Here is a 12812-nt window from a genome sequence, read left to right on the forward strand (position 1 = left end):
TATCATACTTAAGAAAGAAGGAAAGGACCCCCTTGAATGTGGATCTTACTGCCCCATATCGCTGATTAATGTGGACTATAAAATCTTCACCAAGGTTCTAGCTACTAGCCTGAATATGGTTATATTGAACCTTGTACACCCTGACCAGACTGGCTTTATGCCTGGTAAAAGCACCTCTATTAATATTAGAGGGGTCTAGTCAGTAATCAAATGCAGTTCCTTGTTGCTGGACAATAATTGGGCTCTAGCGTCACTGGACGCGGCTAAAGCCTTTGATTCTCTTGAATGGCCCTTTTTGTTTGCATGTTTGCGAAGATTTGGTTTTGGTGCTAAATTTCAAAGATGGATAGGTGCAATATATGCAAAGCCTAAAGCTTGTATAATTATAAATAACTCTATATCGGAGTAATTTTCTCTGTCCAAGGGGACACGTCAGGGGTGCCCCTTATCCCCGGCCCTTTTTGCTCTCGCGATTGAGGCATTAGCAATATGCATACGGTCCTCTCAAAATATTGAGGGTATAGGCATAGCTGATCGTCTAGATACTATTGGCTTATATGCTGATGATATGATATTGTTTATGGATAGGGCGGAAGAGACGCTCCCACAGGTGATTAATATTATAGATAAGTTTAGTAAATACTCCGGTCTATATATTAATTGGGATAAATCCGCCCTATTACCCCTAACTCATGGCCCAATAGCCCACTTTGATACCCGGTCTCTCCTGCCTGTGGTGTCTCAGTTTAAATACCTGGGAATTAACATATCCAGAGACAGTGAGCTTGATTTACAACTCAATATCATTCCTTTACTGGAATTAGTCAAAACCAAATTTGCCTTGTGGGGAAAACTTCCGTTATCTGTAGCCGGCCGTATAAATTTAATTAAAATGGTTTTACTTCCTAAGCTCAGCTACTTCCTCCAACATAGTGCGGTGTTGATTCCAAAATCCTTTTTCAAAAATCTAAACTCCCTGACCACATCTTTCATATGGGGGAAAGCTAGACCCAAGCTTAAACTCTCTACTCTGTAAAGATCCAAACAGATGGGGGGAGCAGCGCTACCGGATTTTTATTTATATTATTTGGCTGGACAGATTAAGGCTCTGAGTAGGCGGGTGCCTGATAATCATTTACCTAACTCAGAAAATCATTTAATTCACGCTGCAAACATTGATTGCCCATTGGGCTTTTTGGAAACGGCTAAACTTGGTGTTCCTCGATTATTACCCCTACTTAGATTAGCGCCGTCAGTTTGGAGGCAAATTAAAAAAGTAATTCACTTTAAGGATATTATAGCTGAAATGCCGTTGTGGAATAACACTTATTTTCCGGTGTTGCTGGGTCTCCCGTCTACCAATTTTTGGATTTCACATAATGTTTCCTTGATTAAGGATTTGTATGATGGTGGTATTTTGATGTCCTTTGAAGAAATTCAATCTAAATATAATGTCCCGAGGTCCCAGTTTTTTCGTTTTCTTCAGCTCAGATCAGCTCTCCAGTCGCAAATGTAGAAAAGGAAGTAGCATCACGTTGTATGATGTGATGGCAGAATAAAGACTGTTTTTGATATATCCTTCACCTGGAATGGATGCTGCTTCCTTTTCTACATTTGTGAGTATTGGTCCAGTTGGATCCATGGACTTTGGAGCGTGCATCCTGGTCATTTGAGTGCTGTCGGTTGTTGCTTTATTACAGCTCTCCAGTCGCATCTGCGCCATGTAGATACGTCTCAAATTATCTAATCTTTCCCTCTAATAGGAATTCCTAAATCACAGGGTCCCCCAGGGTCTCATCTCTGCTCTATATACATATATGTTATCGGTGGAACCAATTCTGCTATAGTGTCAATTAAGGGAAAGTGGGAGGGTCTGATTCCGGATGCTCATGATGAGGATTGGGAAGAAATTCTTGAATCTCCAATTGGGGTGTCCCCATCAATCAATAATAGAATGACTCAGTTGTACATTAGAACATCAGAGGTGTCAAACGGCATTCCTCGAGGGCCGCCAACAGGTCATGTTTTCAGGATTTCCTTGTATTGCACAGGTGATAATTTAATCACCTGCACAGAATGATTCCAGCACCTTGTGGAATGCTAAGGAAATCCTGAAAACATGACCTGTTGGCGGCCCTTGAGGAATGCAGTTTGACACCTCTGTTATACATCAGTCCTATTTAACTCCGTTGCGGCTCTTTAAAATGGGTCGACTTCAAACATTAGAGTGTTTGAGGTGTCACTCACTGGATGCTAACTTCATACACATAGTATGGGGCTGCCCTATTATTTTATCCTAGTGGAGTCAAGTAACGTTGTTGTTGACTTCTCTGGTACAAACCCTTGTTCCTCTCAGCCCTCTAGTCTGCTTATTTGGGGTATTAGATTAAGAAGTTTGGGGACACTATGAAAAAATTTCTCTGCGTGAGACACTTTCTGGCTAGAAAGGTGTTGGCATTGCGCTGGATGGGTGGTGTACATCCTTCTCTTAGAGCATGGATAGAATTGGTAAACTCAATTATCCCATATGAGCGAACATTATAAGATAAGTATCATTGGATCCTGCAAATAGATCACACAGTCAGATTTATATGAGGGCAGCCAGGCTAAATTTTAATACACCCATTCCTTTGTTTCCCAGTTGATAAGTGCATTGGATTGTGTCTGAAAGCAGTTCATAAGTATATTTCTTTTTGACAGTAAACATTAAAAAAATAAATAAATGTAATTTGTGTTTTTGCTTTTCTGACAATGTACTAATTACAGTATATTCTGAAACTCTTCTATAGTAACAAAATTATTTACTGCAACGTTTAATAAACTGTCTAAATCCCTGTGAGGTTTGTGCTGTAGGCCAGCATTACTCCATCGGGGGTTTCCTCTTCCCATAAATACTTGCCTTCACATTCATTTCAGGGATATTTTACCCTTGGACTGTTATTTAAAGGTTGTGATATAATTGTGCTTTTATTTTGTAGTTTGCATTAATGCAGTGGAAATACAAACATTTAAAGAAATAAAGAAGAAACAATTGAGCTATTGTCAGCTGCATCATATTACTTCCTATTGCATTTATGAATAGACATATCCTGTTGGGCATAGTTGTGTTGTGAAAGCGTAGTTATTGTACTTGAGCTCAGCATAACCTGAAGGAGCGTTACTATAAAATAGAGAATTGGCAGAAGCTCTAAATATCCTATAAGGGTGAACACTACCCACACAAGATATATACAAGCTCCAATTGGCTTATTGTATTTTCAGAGTTTACTAACAAAAAACTATAGGTATAATAAAAAGAAAAGGTGCTGTTTAAGTAAATGAAAGCATTTGCGTACCGGTATATTATAAAAAGTTTGTTCAGCAAGGTGGCTCAGTGGGTTACACTATGAGCCTGGCTTTAAAGTGGATGTCTGGCTAGGAGGTGAGAGGTGCCGCTTATGCTCCATTGATAGCCACTAGACATGTCTCATGCATGCGTTTAGTACTATTTAGTGGGAAAGGGGCACAATACTTGCCAATCGGCCAACAGCCATCTCTCCTTACCCCATAAGAGCATGCAGAAACATTTGGATCAGCAAAGTGTTCATGCATTTTCCATAGGCAGAGTGGAGTAATTTGCTTCCAGACAACACACCCCTGGCAGACTGACAGCCGGCCCTAATGATGAGCCGGCTGTCAGTCAGCGCTGGGGACGCGGTTACAGCCAGTTCACTCTAAACAGTGGGCAGTGATTGAAACCATGCCAGTGCCACCCCCTATGACTGGAAGCCAAATGCTACCGGGGGCAATAAAGTTAATTTCCTCCCAGCATCGTGACTCTCCGAAAGCTATTAACCTGCAGATTAACCCCATTTCTGCATGTTAAATAGCGTTATTTTACATGACAGGTTCCCTTTAAAGCTGATTATGAAAGAAGTAAATTTGAATTTTCCTTATATAATTCCCCTTCCTATATATTGGCATTGACATCAAAAACTGCTAATAAAGCATGCAAAGGGTATGTTCATACCATCTTTTTTTAGCGGTCAAAAATATTTTTCAAACAGCACTTGAGGAAACCCTTTTTCTCCGGAGTTTTTGAAATCCTGAAGTTATTTTGGCAGCACTTTTTCCTAGTGTTTTTCCCAGAAATTTTTTTTTTATTATTGCATAGATTTCAAAAAGTGCTTCTTTGCAGCTTAAAACACTAAGGACGAGAAAAAAAAAAAAAAGAAAAAAAAAAACTTTCATAGGCTACCCATTCACTTGTCTAAGTAGCTAGCATCTTCCTAGAAGAGAATGCCTGAAGAATATACATACTACTTTGCTTAGAAGCCTGCAGTGTTTAAACGTTCAGAAGCCTAAACATGTGAACAGAAAGCAGTTTTCAACACACAAAAAAATATCGGATTACTCACCGGTAATGCTCTTTTATAGAGCCCACGACAGCACCCACTGAGAGAGGGGATCCGCCCCTAGGAACAGGAAACCTACAGAGAGATAAAAGGGGCGGCCCCCCCTCGCTCCTCAGTTGTTTTACAGAGAAAAAAGGAGGAACCGCCGCCAGGTTTTTTAGTTTACCAGGTTTAGGCATATATACATATTTACAACTTCCTACCATATTACTCTATTATATACATCTCCCTATTAAGACACCACGTGCAACTAAATAAAGAAAAGGGAGGGAATCGAATGGGTGCTGTCGTGGGCTCTATAAAAGAGCATTACCGGTGAGTAATCCGATATTTTCTATTCGCCACGACAGCACCCACTGAGAGATTTTCAGAGACTATATACTGGGTGGGTTAACTGAATCAAGAACCGAAACCCCAAAGGTTAGGTCAGAAGCAGCAGATAGATCTAATCTATAGTGTCTATAGAAGGTGTTTGGTGAAGACCAAGTTGCAGCCTTACATATAAGGTCTATCGGCACATTCGCCCTCTCTGCCCAGGAGGTCGACACGGCTCTTGTGGAGTGTGCTCCCACATGCATTGGAGGTTCTCTTCCTCCTGCTTTATACGCCAGGATTATGGCATCTCTAATCCAGCGTGATAGCGTGTTCTTTGTAACTCTGGAACCCTTGGTTTTTCCCTGGAAAGAGACAAAGAGAGCCCTACTCTTCCTCCAGTCCCTAGTCCTCTCTAAGTAGGCTAGAATAGTTCTCTTAACATCTAGGGTATGAAGTCTGGCTTCTTCTGGAGTCGAGTGGTCTTTATAGAAGGTAGGTAACAAGATCTCCTGGGATCTATGAAAACTAGTAGCTACCTTAGGGAGATAACAAGGGTCCGTCTTTAAAATTATTCTATCAGATGTCACGGATAGATAAGGAGGGTCAACTGACAAGGCATGGAGATCACTCACTCTTCTAGCGGATACTAACGCTACTAACAGTATTGTTTTTAGCGAGATGTTCTTTAATGAGGCCTCATGTAGAGGCTCAAACGGGCTTTGTGTCAAGGCATCTAGGACTAGAGATAGATCCCACTGAGGCACCTGTGGTATATGAATAGGTTTTGATCGCTCACATGCTGATATAAAACGAGAAACCCATCTATCTCCCGCCACATCATAACTAAAGAGGGCTCCTAGAGCTGAAACCTGGACTCTTAGAGTATTTACAGATAGTCCCAATTCAAGCCCTTTCTGCAAGAACTCCAATATTGAAAATATAGGTACTTCAGCGGAAAGTTGTGCCGTATGAAATTGAAGGAATTTTTTCCAAACCCTGACATAGATTTGGGTAGTGGAAGGCTTTCTACTCTTCATAAGAGTATCTATAAGCCCACTGGAAAAAACCCTTAGAGTTAGTAAGTGCCTTTCAAATTCCATACCGTCAGATTCATGCCTTTTACCCGAGGATGGAAAAACGGTCCCTGAGACAACAGGTCCTTGGTCTGAGGCAGGATCCAAGGGTCTGTAGTCGACATCGCCTTGAGCCAGGAGAACCAAGGCCTCTTGGGCCAGAATGGGGCTACCAACAGAACTCTTGCCCCCTCCTCCCTTATTTTTCTTATTACTATAGGTAACAGATTCCATGGAGGGAATGCGTAGGCCAGGTCGAATGTCCATGGCACCTGCAGGGCATCGAATATGTCGGGGTTGTCCAGTCTGCAAAGGGAAGCAAATGTTTTGACCTGACGGTTGGACCTTGTTGCGAATAGGTCTATTTGTGGCACGCCCCATCGGTCTGTTATCAGCCGGAAAATATCTCTGCTGAGCATCCACTCCCCTTGATGAAGGGTATGGCGACTGAGGAAATCGGCACGACTGTTGTCTATACCTCTGATGTGCACCGCTGATAAGGACAACAGATGACTTTCGGCTAACGTCATGATGTCCGATGAGATTTTCATAAGATTTTCTGACCGTGTACCTCCTTGATGATTTAAATAGGCTACTGCCGAGGTGTTGTCTGAGAGGACCCTTGTGTGAGATCCTCGTAGCTGGGGAAGAAAGTGGAGTAGGGAATAATATATGGCTCTTAATTCTTTTACATTAGAGGAATTAGCTAATTCTGACCTGGACCAAAGGCCCTGGACCACCCGATCACCAAAATGTGCTCCCCAGCCCTCCGGACTAGCATCTGTGGTTACTACGGTAGAAGGGGTAATGACCCATGGTACCCCCTCTGATAGATTTCCCCAATCTAACCACCATGTAAGGGAGTGTACTACTTCTGTCGTTAAGAAAATTGTTTGATCTAAATGTACCCTATTTTTAGCGTCCTTCTGTAATACCAATTTTTGGAGTTGCCTGGTATGGAATTGAGCCCATTTAACCGCAGGGATACATGATGATAGTGAACCTAACAATGACATGGCATTTCTCAGTGACATATTACGCTTTTTGATAGCTAAATCTACTTTACTAATGATCGAACACTTTTTATCATCAGGCAACCAACATTTTTGGTGTACTGAATCCAGGAGGAGACCTAAAAATCTCTGACAAGTGACGGGTTGGAGTCTGGATTTTTCCCAGTTAACAATCCATCCCAGCCTTTGTAAAGAGGATACCACCTCCTCCAACCTTTGTTCACACTGTAAGAAATTTCTCCCCACAATTAGTAGGTCATCCAGATATGGGATGACCAACGTGTCTTTTAATCGCAGAAAGGACATTACCTCCAAAAGTAACTTAGTAAAGACCCTAGGAGCCATAGATAGACCAAAGGGCATTGCTCTATATTGAAAATGACGAACTTGACCGTCTATAATTACTGCTACCCGAAGAAACTGCTGGTGCGACTGGTGTATAGGAAGATGATAATAAGCATCTTTGAGATCAAGTACTACCATGTAACAGTTAGGGAACACATTTTTAATGGCTGACCGAATGGATTCCATTTTAAATGCTGTGGGTTTTATGAACATATTTAGTTTTCTTAAATTAAATATAGTTCTATAGGATCCGTCAGGTTTTGTAATCAGAAACAAGGGGGAGTAGAACCCCTGCCCCGTTTGAGATGACGGAACCTCTATTAGGACCCGTTTGGCAAGAAGGGACTTAACTTCTACTTCCAATGCTTCTTGTTGTAGTTTGGATCTTAGGGAGGTGAGCCGAAAGGAATCCGGAGGTCTTCGGATGAAGTCTAGGGTGAGGCCTGAGGATATTAATTTTATGGCCCATGGGTTGACAGTTATTTCTCTCCACTGATTGATAAATCCCAGTAGTCTACCGCCCACTGGTGGAATAGGGTTCCCGGGATTTTTCGGCTGGTTTGAAGGGACGTTTGTTAAACAAATTGCCTTTCTGCCTGAAGTCTTTGTTCCTCCATTGCTCTTTAAAGCCTCCCTTTCTGCCAAATGTTGGCCTCCTAAATGCCCTTCTGTAAGCAGGAACAAAGGGATTAGGAAAACCTTTTTTACGTTCACCCGCCTTAGTGAGTATCTCATCCAGAATAGTTCCAAAGAGGTACTCACCCTGACAGGGTATGGCACACAACTTGGATCTGGACTGGGCATCCCCCTTCCAGTTCTTTAACCATAAGGCTCGGCGGGCAGTATTTGCGAGGCTGGCTGTCCTGGCCGCCAGGCGGAGAGAATCCACGGAGGCATCGGATATAAATGCCGCAGCGCTCCTAATTAAGGGGATGGATGCCCTCAATTTCTCCCTAGATATACCACTCTTGATATTCTGGTCCAGCTGGTCTAACCAAACCAGCATAGATCTACTGGTACATGTGGTGGAGATTGCCGGCCTAAACGCAGTGACACAGGCCTCCCATGATTTTTTTCAAAAGTGCATCCGATTTCCTATCCATGGGATCAGATAAGGAGCCTGCATCTTCCACTGGTAGGGAAGAACGGCGGGAAGTGGATGCGACCGCCGCATCGACCTTTGGAACTTTAGTCCAGGTGTTTAAATCTTCGTCCTCAAAGGGGTAACGTCTTTTACAGGATACTGGTGTAAACCCCTTCTGCCCCTTGCTCCACTCTTTTTTAATGAGGTCTTTTATAGTCTGGTTTACTGGGAATACGTGGCCCTTTTGCTGAGATAGACCTGCGAACATAACCTCCTGGGCCGTTTGGGGTTCTTTAACCTCCGACACCCCCATCGTTTTCCTCACTGATTTGACTAGACTATTTACTCCCTCAGTCGGGAAACAGACATGTTCCTCCTCATCTGAGGAACCAGACAAGTGGGAAACGTCTGAATCAATCTCCCCACTTTCCGCCGACGTGTCAGCATTAGGTGAGGATTTTCTCCTGCTCCTCCTTTCAATACTGCCCGAGGGACCACCACCCAACGATTGGAGTTCCTCCCGAATCATAAGCCGTATTTCGTCCATTTTAACGGACTCCTCCTGCCGCAGGGTGTTATCTATGCATGCCTGACACAACGTTTTAGAATAAGAGTCAGGCAGGGGCTCAATACATATAGCACACTGCTTGTGCTTGGTCTTCTCCTTGCTTTTTGCCTAGAGGGACATAAGCAGAGGAGACCAATATAAGCTCTGAAGGAGCTGTATACCCAAACATTCTGAAGCATACTATACCGATTGTTGGGTGAATCATCTGGTCTGGGGTGTGGAACGGGATGATTTCCTTCCAGATTTATCAGTGGAATCACTCTTCCTGGAGTGTCCACTATTCTTTTTTGCAGCATTACCACTTTGCATTAGTGGCTCTTCTACAGGGTGCTCACTGACTTCCTCGTGGGACGACATAATGCGCAGTTTTCCCTTCCTATCGGACTTTTATAGTGCGGACTATCAATCCCAGCCCCCGCAGCTGCAACCCATTTTTTTTTTTTTTTTTTAATTACCTGCATCGGGACACCTGCGAACACCGCCAGGAGGAATCCAACATGGCGGTTCCCCCGGAAATGCAATGCCGACCTCCGGGGGTCGGCCATACTACATCCGGGATTCCGGACGCACTGCGCATGCGCCGGCGTCTGCCGCATTTTTCCGGCATTACAACCCCACGCATCGTACCTGAGGGACCGGGGGGAGCCACAGCCGTTCAGCGCCACACCTTCCAGACCGAGATCGACCAGGTAACCATACTGCCATGGTCGTCCTTCCACAACGATGTCCCAGCAGGGAGATCGTTGGAACCTTCCAGGCCCACTATTTGGCCGGTGCAGATGAGGAGGGAACCAACAGGAATCCCCGACTCTGCTTCTACTCGCTCTGGAGCCCCTGCCGCTCAGCAGAGACGTACAGGCGGCATCCAGGCGAGTTTTTCCTCTTCTCAGACACCGCTGTACAGTGTCTACAGAGATCTTCTCTGTGGGCTTCCTTCTAGGAACAGGAAACCAACTGAGGAGCGAGGGGGGGCCGCCCCTTTTATCTCTCTGTAGGTTTCCTGTTCCTAGGGGCGGATCCCCTCTCTCAGTGGGTGCTGTCGTGGCGAATAGAAAATAGTTCTTGGGTTTTTTGCAGCATTTTCTGTGCTGCAAAAAAAAATAAAAAAATAGAAAAAAACGTAAATAAACTAAGGCTACTTTCCCCATGATCAACTTTTATGTAAATAAAGTTACTTGTCTTTTCACATGCACTTTTTGTGTCATGTTATAAAGGGAATCTGTCAGCAGGTTTTTGCCATCTCATCCAAGAGCAGCCTGATGTAGGCAAAGAGGAGCTGAATCCAGCGATGCATCACTTAGATTACTGGGCCCAGCCATCCTGATACAATCAGAGCTTTTAGATTTAGAATGAAGCAGAGCTGAGAAAGCTAACCCCACCCACACCAGGCTCTACATGTGCATAGACAGTGAGCTGCCTGTTACAGGAGGGGGTGTGTCAGACCAGGGCTCAGTGAGGAGCCAGCCACAGCAGTGATAAGCTCCTGGTGCTAAAACAAGCCTCAGAGCTTGAGATGAGAGGCATCGCTGAGATCTGATTTAACCCCTAGCTCGTGCGGTCTTCAGATTACATAGCAAGCACCTGCTGATAGATTCCATTTAAATAAAGCCACTTTGTTTTTGACACTTCCTGGGATTTGGCTGACAATTTTATTGATAGTCATATGTTGTTTACATGCATTTTTGATGCATGTGCGTCTTTTACCTGCAGATTTCCGCATCTAATTTTAGTCTATGGGGAAAACGTGTACATAAAGCTCAGTGTACTGGTGAGAGAAATTGACATATTTCAAATCTGCAACATGGACAGCAGGAGAGTTTACAGTTCTAACAAAGTGGAATTGATGAAATCTAATCCAATTTGTTTGTTAACTCTGCATACCCGGACCGCAGCATATCAATTTCTATTGCGGTTACGAGTTTTCTGTGCAAAATTTCCCCATAGACTAGAAATTCTGCAGGTAAAAGACGCACATGCCTTTTTAGTGCATTTCCATGGCAGAAATCTAAAATAAAAAAATGCACATAATATTGACATACTTGGTGCAGATTATCAAAAGCAAAGACGCTTTATTTACAGCATGACAGACAAAACATGTAAAAAAACAAAACAAAAAAAACAAGTAACCCAACTTAAATAAAGGTTGCAGAAATGGGACATCAAAAACTCAAAAGCTCATCATGCGAACGTAGCCCAAGAGTATAGCTGAATGCTACAAACATGGTAAATCACTGGTTTTCAAATCTATTGGGAAGGTCTCACTTGCTAATGTATGGGTGTAAGCATAAATATAGACAATAGGACACAATTTGAAGACTACTGTGACTTACATACCTGTGCAGATTTCGGCCCTCTCTTGCATGAATAACCGGACCATGCATCCTGCACCTACGGGAGGGGTGGGGAACATATTGTACATCAACAAGCATTACAGGGCTACCAGCATATGCTGGGTTTTTTGGCCCCTACACTAAGGCTATGTTCACACGCTGCGGTTTTTGCTGCGGATCCGCAGCTGCGGATCCGCAGACGTTTTCCATGCAGGGTACAGTACAATGTTACCCTATGGAAAACCAAATCCGCTGTGCCCACTTTCCTTTTTTCCGCTTGAAAATCCGCGCTGATTTTCTGCGGAAAAAAAGAAGTAGCATGTCAATTCTTTCTGCGGATTCCGCAACGGTTTTCCACCTGCACCAATAGGAAAGTGCAGTTGGAAACCCGCAGTGGAATCCGCAGGAGAAACCGCACAAAAAAACGCAGGGAAATCCACCGCGGATTTGCACTGCGGGTTTTCCAAATCAGGACCTGAAAAATCCGCAGCAAAAAAAAGGATAGTGTGAACAAGCCCTTAAAGTAGTTTCTACAGGAGATTTAATCCCAATCAGAGGCGTAGCTAGGGTTTAAGTTCAAGTTGGGGGCGAGACTTCTGAGTGGGCCCCTAACCAGGTGACCTTGGTTACAACTGGGTGACGCGCCCTAATAATGGAGGAGAACCTCAGCAGATGACCGCGATGTTACTGAAGATAATCTCTATAGAAAGACCAATATGGATATTACCGCCATATGGTCAGTGATAGATAGTACTGTGTGCCTCTAGATGGTAAAACAACCCTCTAGAATATAGTAATGCTGTGTACAAGTGCCCTAGAAAGTAATATTGCCCTGTGTGCTCCTTTGACAGTCACAGTAACCCGAGTTCCCCAACAAGAAGTGCCCACTTTACATTTACTAGTGTCCCGAGTCTCCCCCTGTACAGCTCCTCTATACACAGTAGAATGCCCCTCACTAATCTCCACACTGTATGATGGCCCCATAGATAGTTCTCCATATAGTATAATGCACTCCCATAGGCAGACTCTATATAGTATATTGCACTCCATAAAAACAATGAATCCAATACTCCCCTCTCCTCCTCCTCATTCCATCTACGGACTGCGGGCGCCAGGTTATGACTTAATCACTCCCGCTGTCTGTGACGTCAGACACAGAGGGGAATGATGGAGAAGGAGCTGATAAACTTGCATTGACGTGCAGGCAGGGCCCACTGCTGGCCCCAGCCCCTCCTCAGGGGCCCCGTAGCGGCCAGGTGGTATAGCAGAGACACTAACTATGGGGGCCCTGTGCATGCCGATAGTTACAGTAGTGTAGCTCCGGGTGGGCCCCCTCATTGCACGGGACCCCCGCCCCCTCAGTAGCTACACTACTGATCCCAATGCTTTACACATGACCACCTCGAGGTATATATGAGATGCTTTAAATGAGAACCTCTTAACCATTACTTAACCGACTCTGCTCAGAATCTGTTAGGTTTTCACGGTTTTTATTAAAAAAAAAAAAAAAAAAAATCTGCATTGAAAATCCACCCTATGATTTTTTTATTGCAAAAATCACTGAAAATCTGCAATTATGGTTAGCAGTTTTACTTTACTACCGAGACCAGAGAGATTCTGAAGTTAGGGTGCTTTTTTACCCCCCACACCAGAATTTAGTCCCTGAATGTAAAGTACCCAAATGTGGTTA

General features: G+C 43.7%; 1 protein-coding gene across 2 annotated transcripts in view; it reads left to right on the forward strand.

Annotated features, from left to right (window-relative positions):
• Positions 1-12812, forward strand: part of NME7 (NME/NM23 family member 7) — a 339877-nt gene that overhangs the window by 326505 nt on the left and 560 nt on the right. The gene's annotated exons all lie outside the window — the stretch shown is intronic.

Source organism: Ranitomeya variabilis, chromosome 3 (genome assembly GCF_051348905.1).
Source record: "Ranitomeya variabilis isolate aRanVar5 chromosome 3, aRanVar5.hap1, whole genome shotgun sequence".
NCBI classification, from domain to species: domain Eukaryota; kingdom Metazoa; phylum Chordata; class Amphibia; order Anura; family Dendrobatidae; genus Ranitomeya; species Ranitomeya variabilis.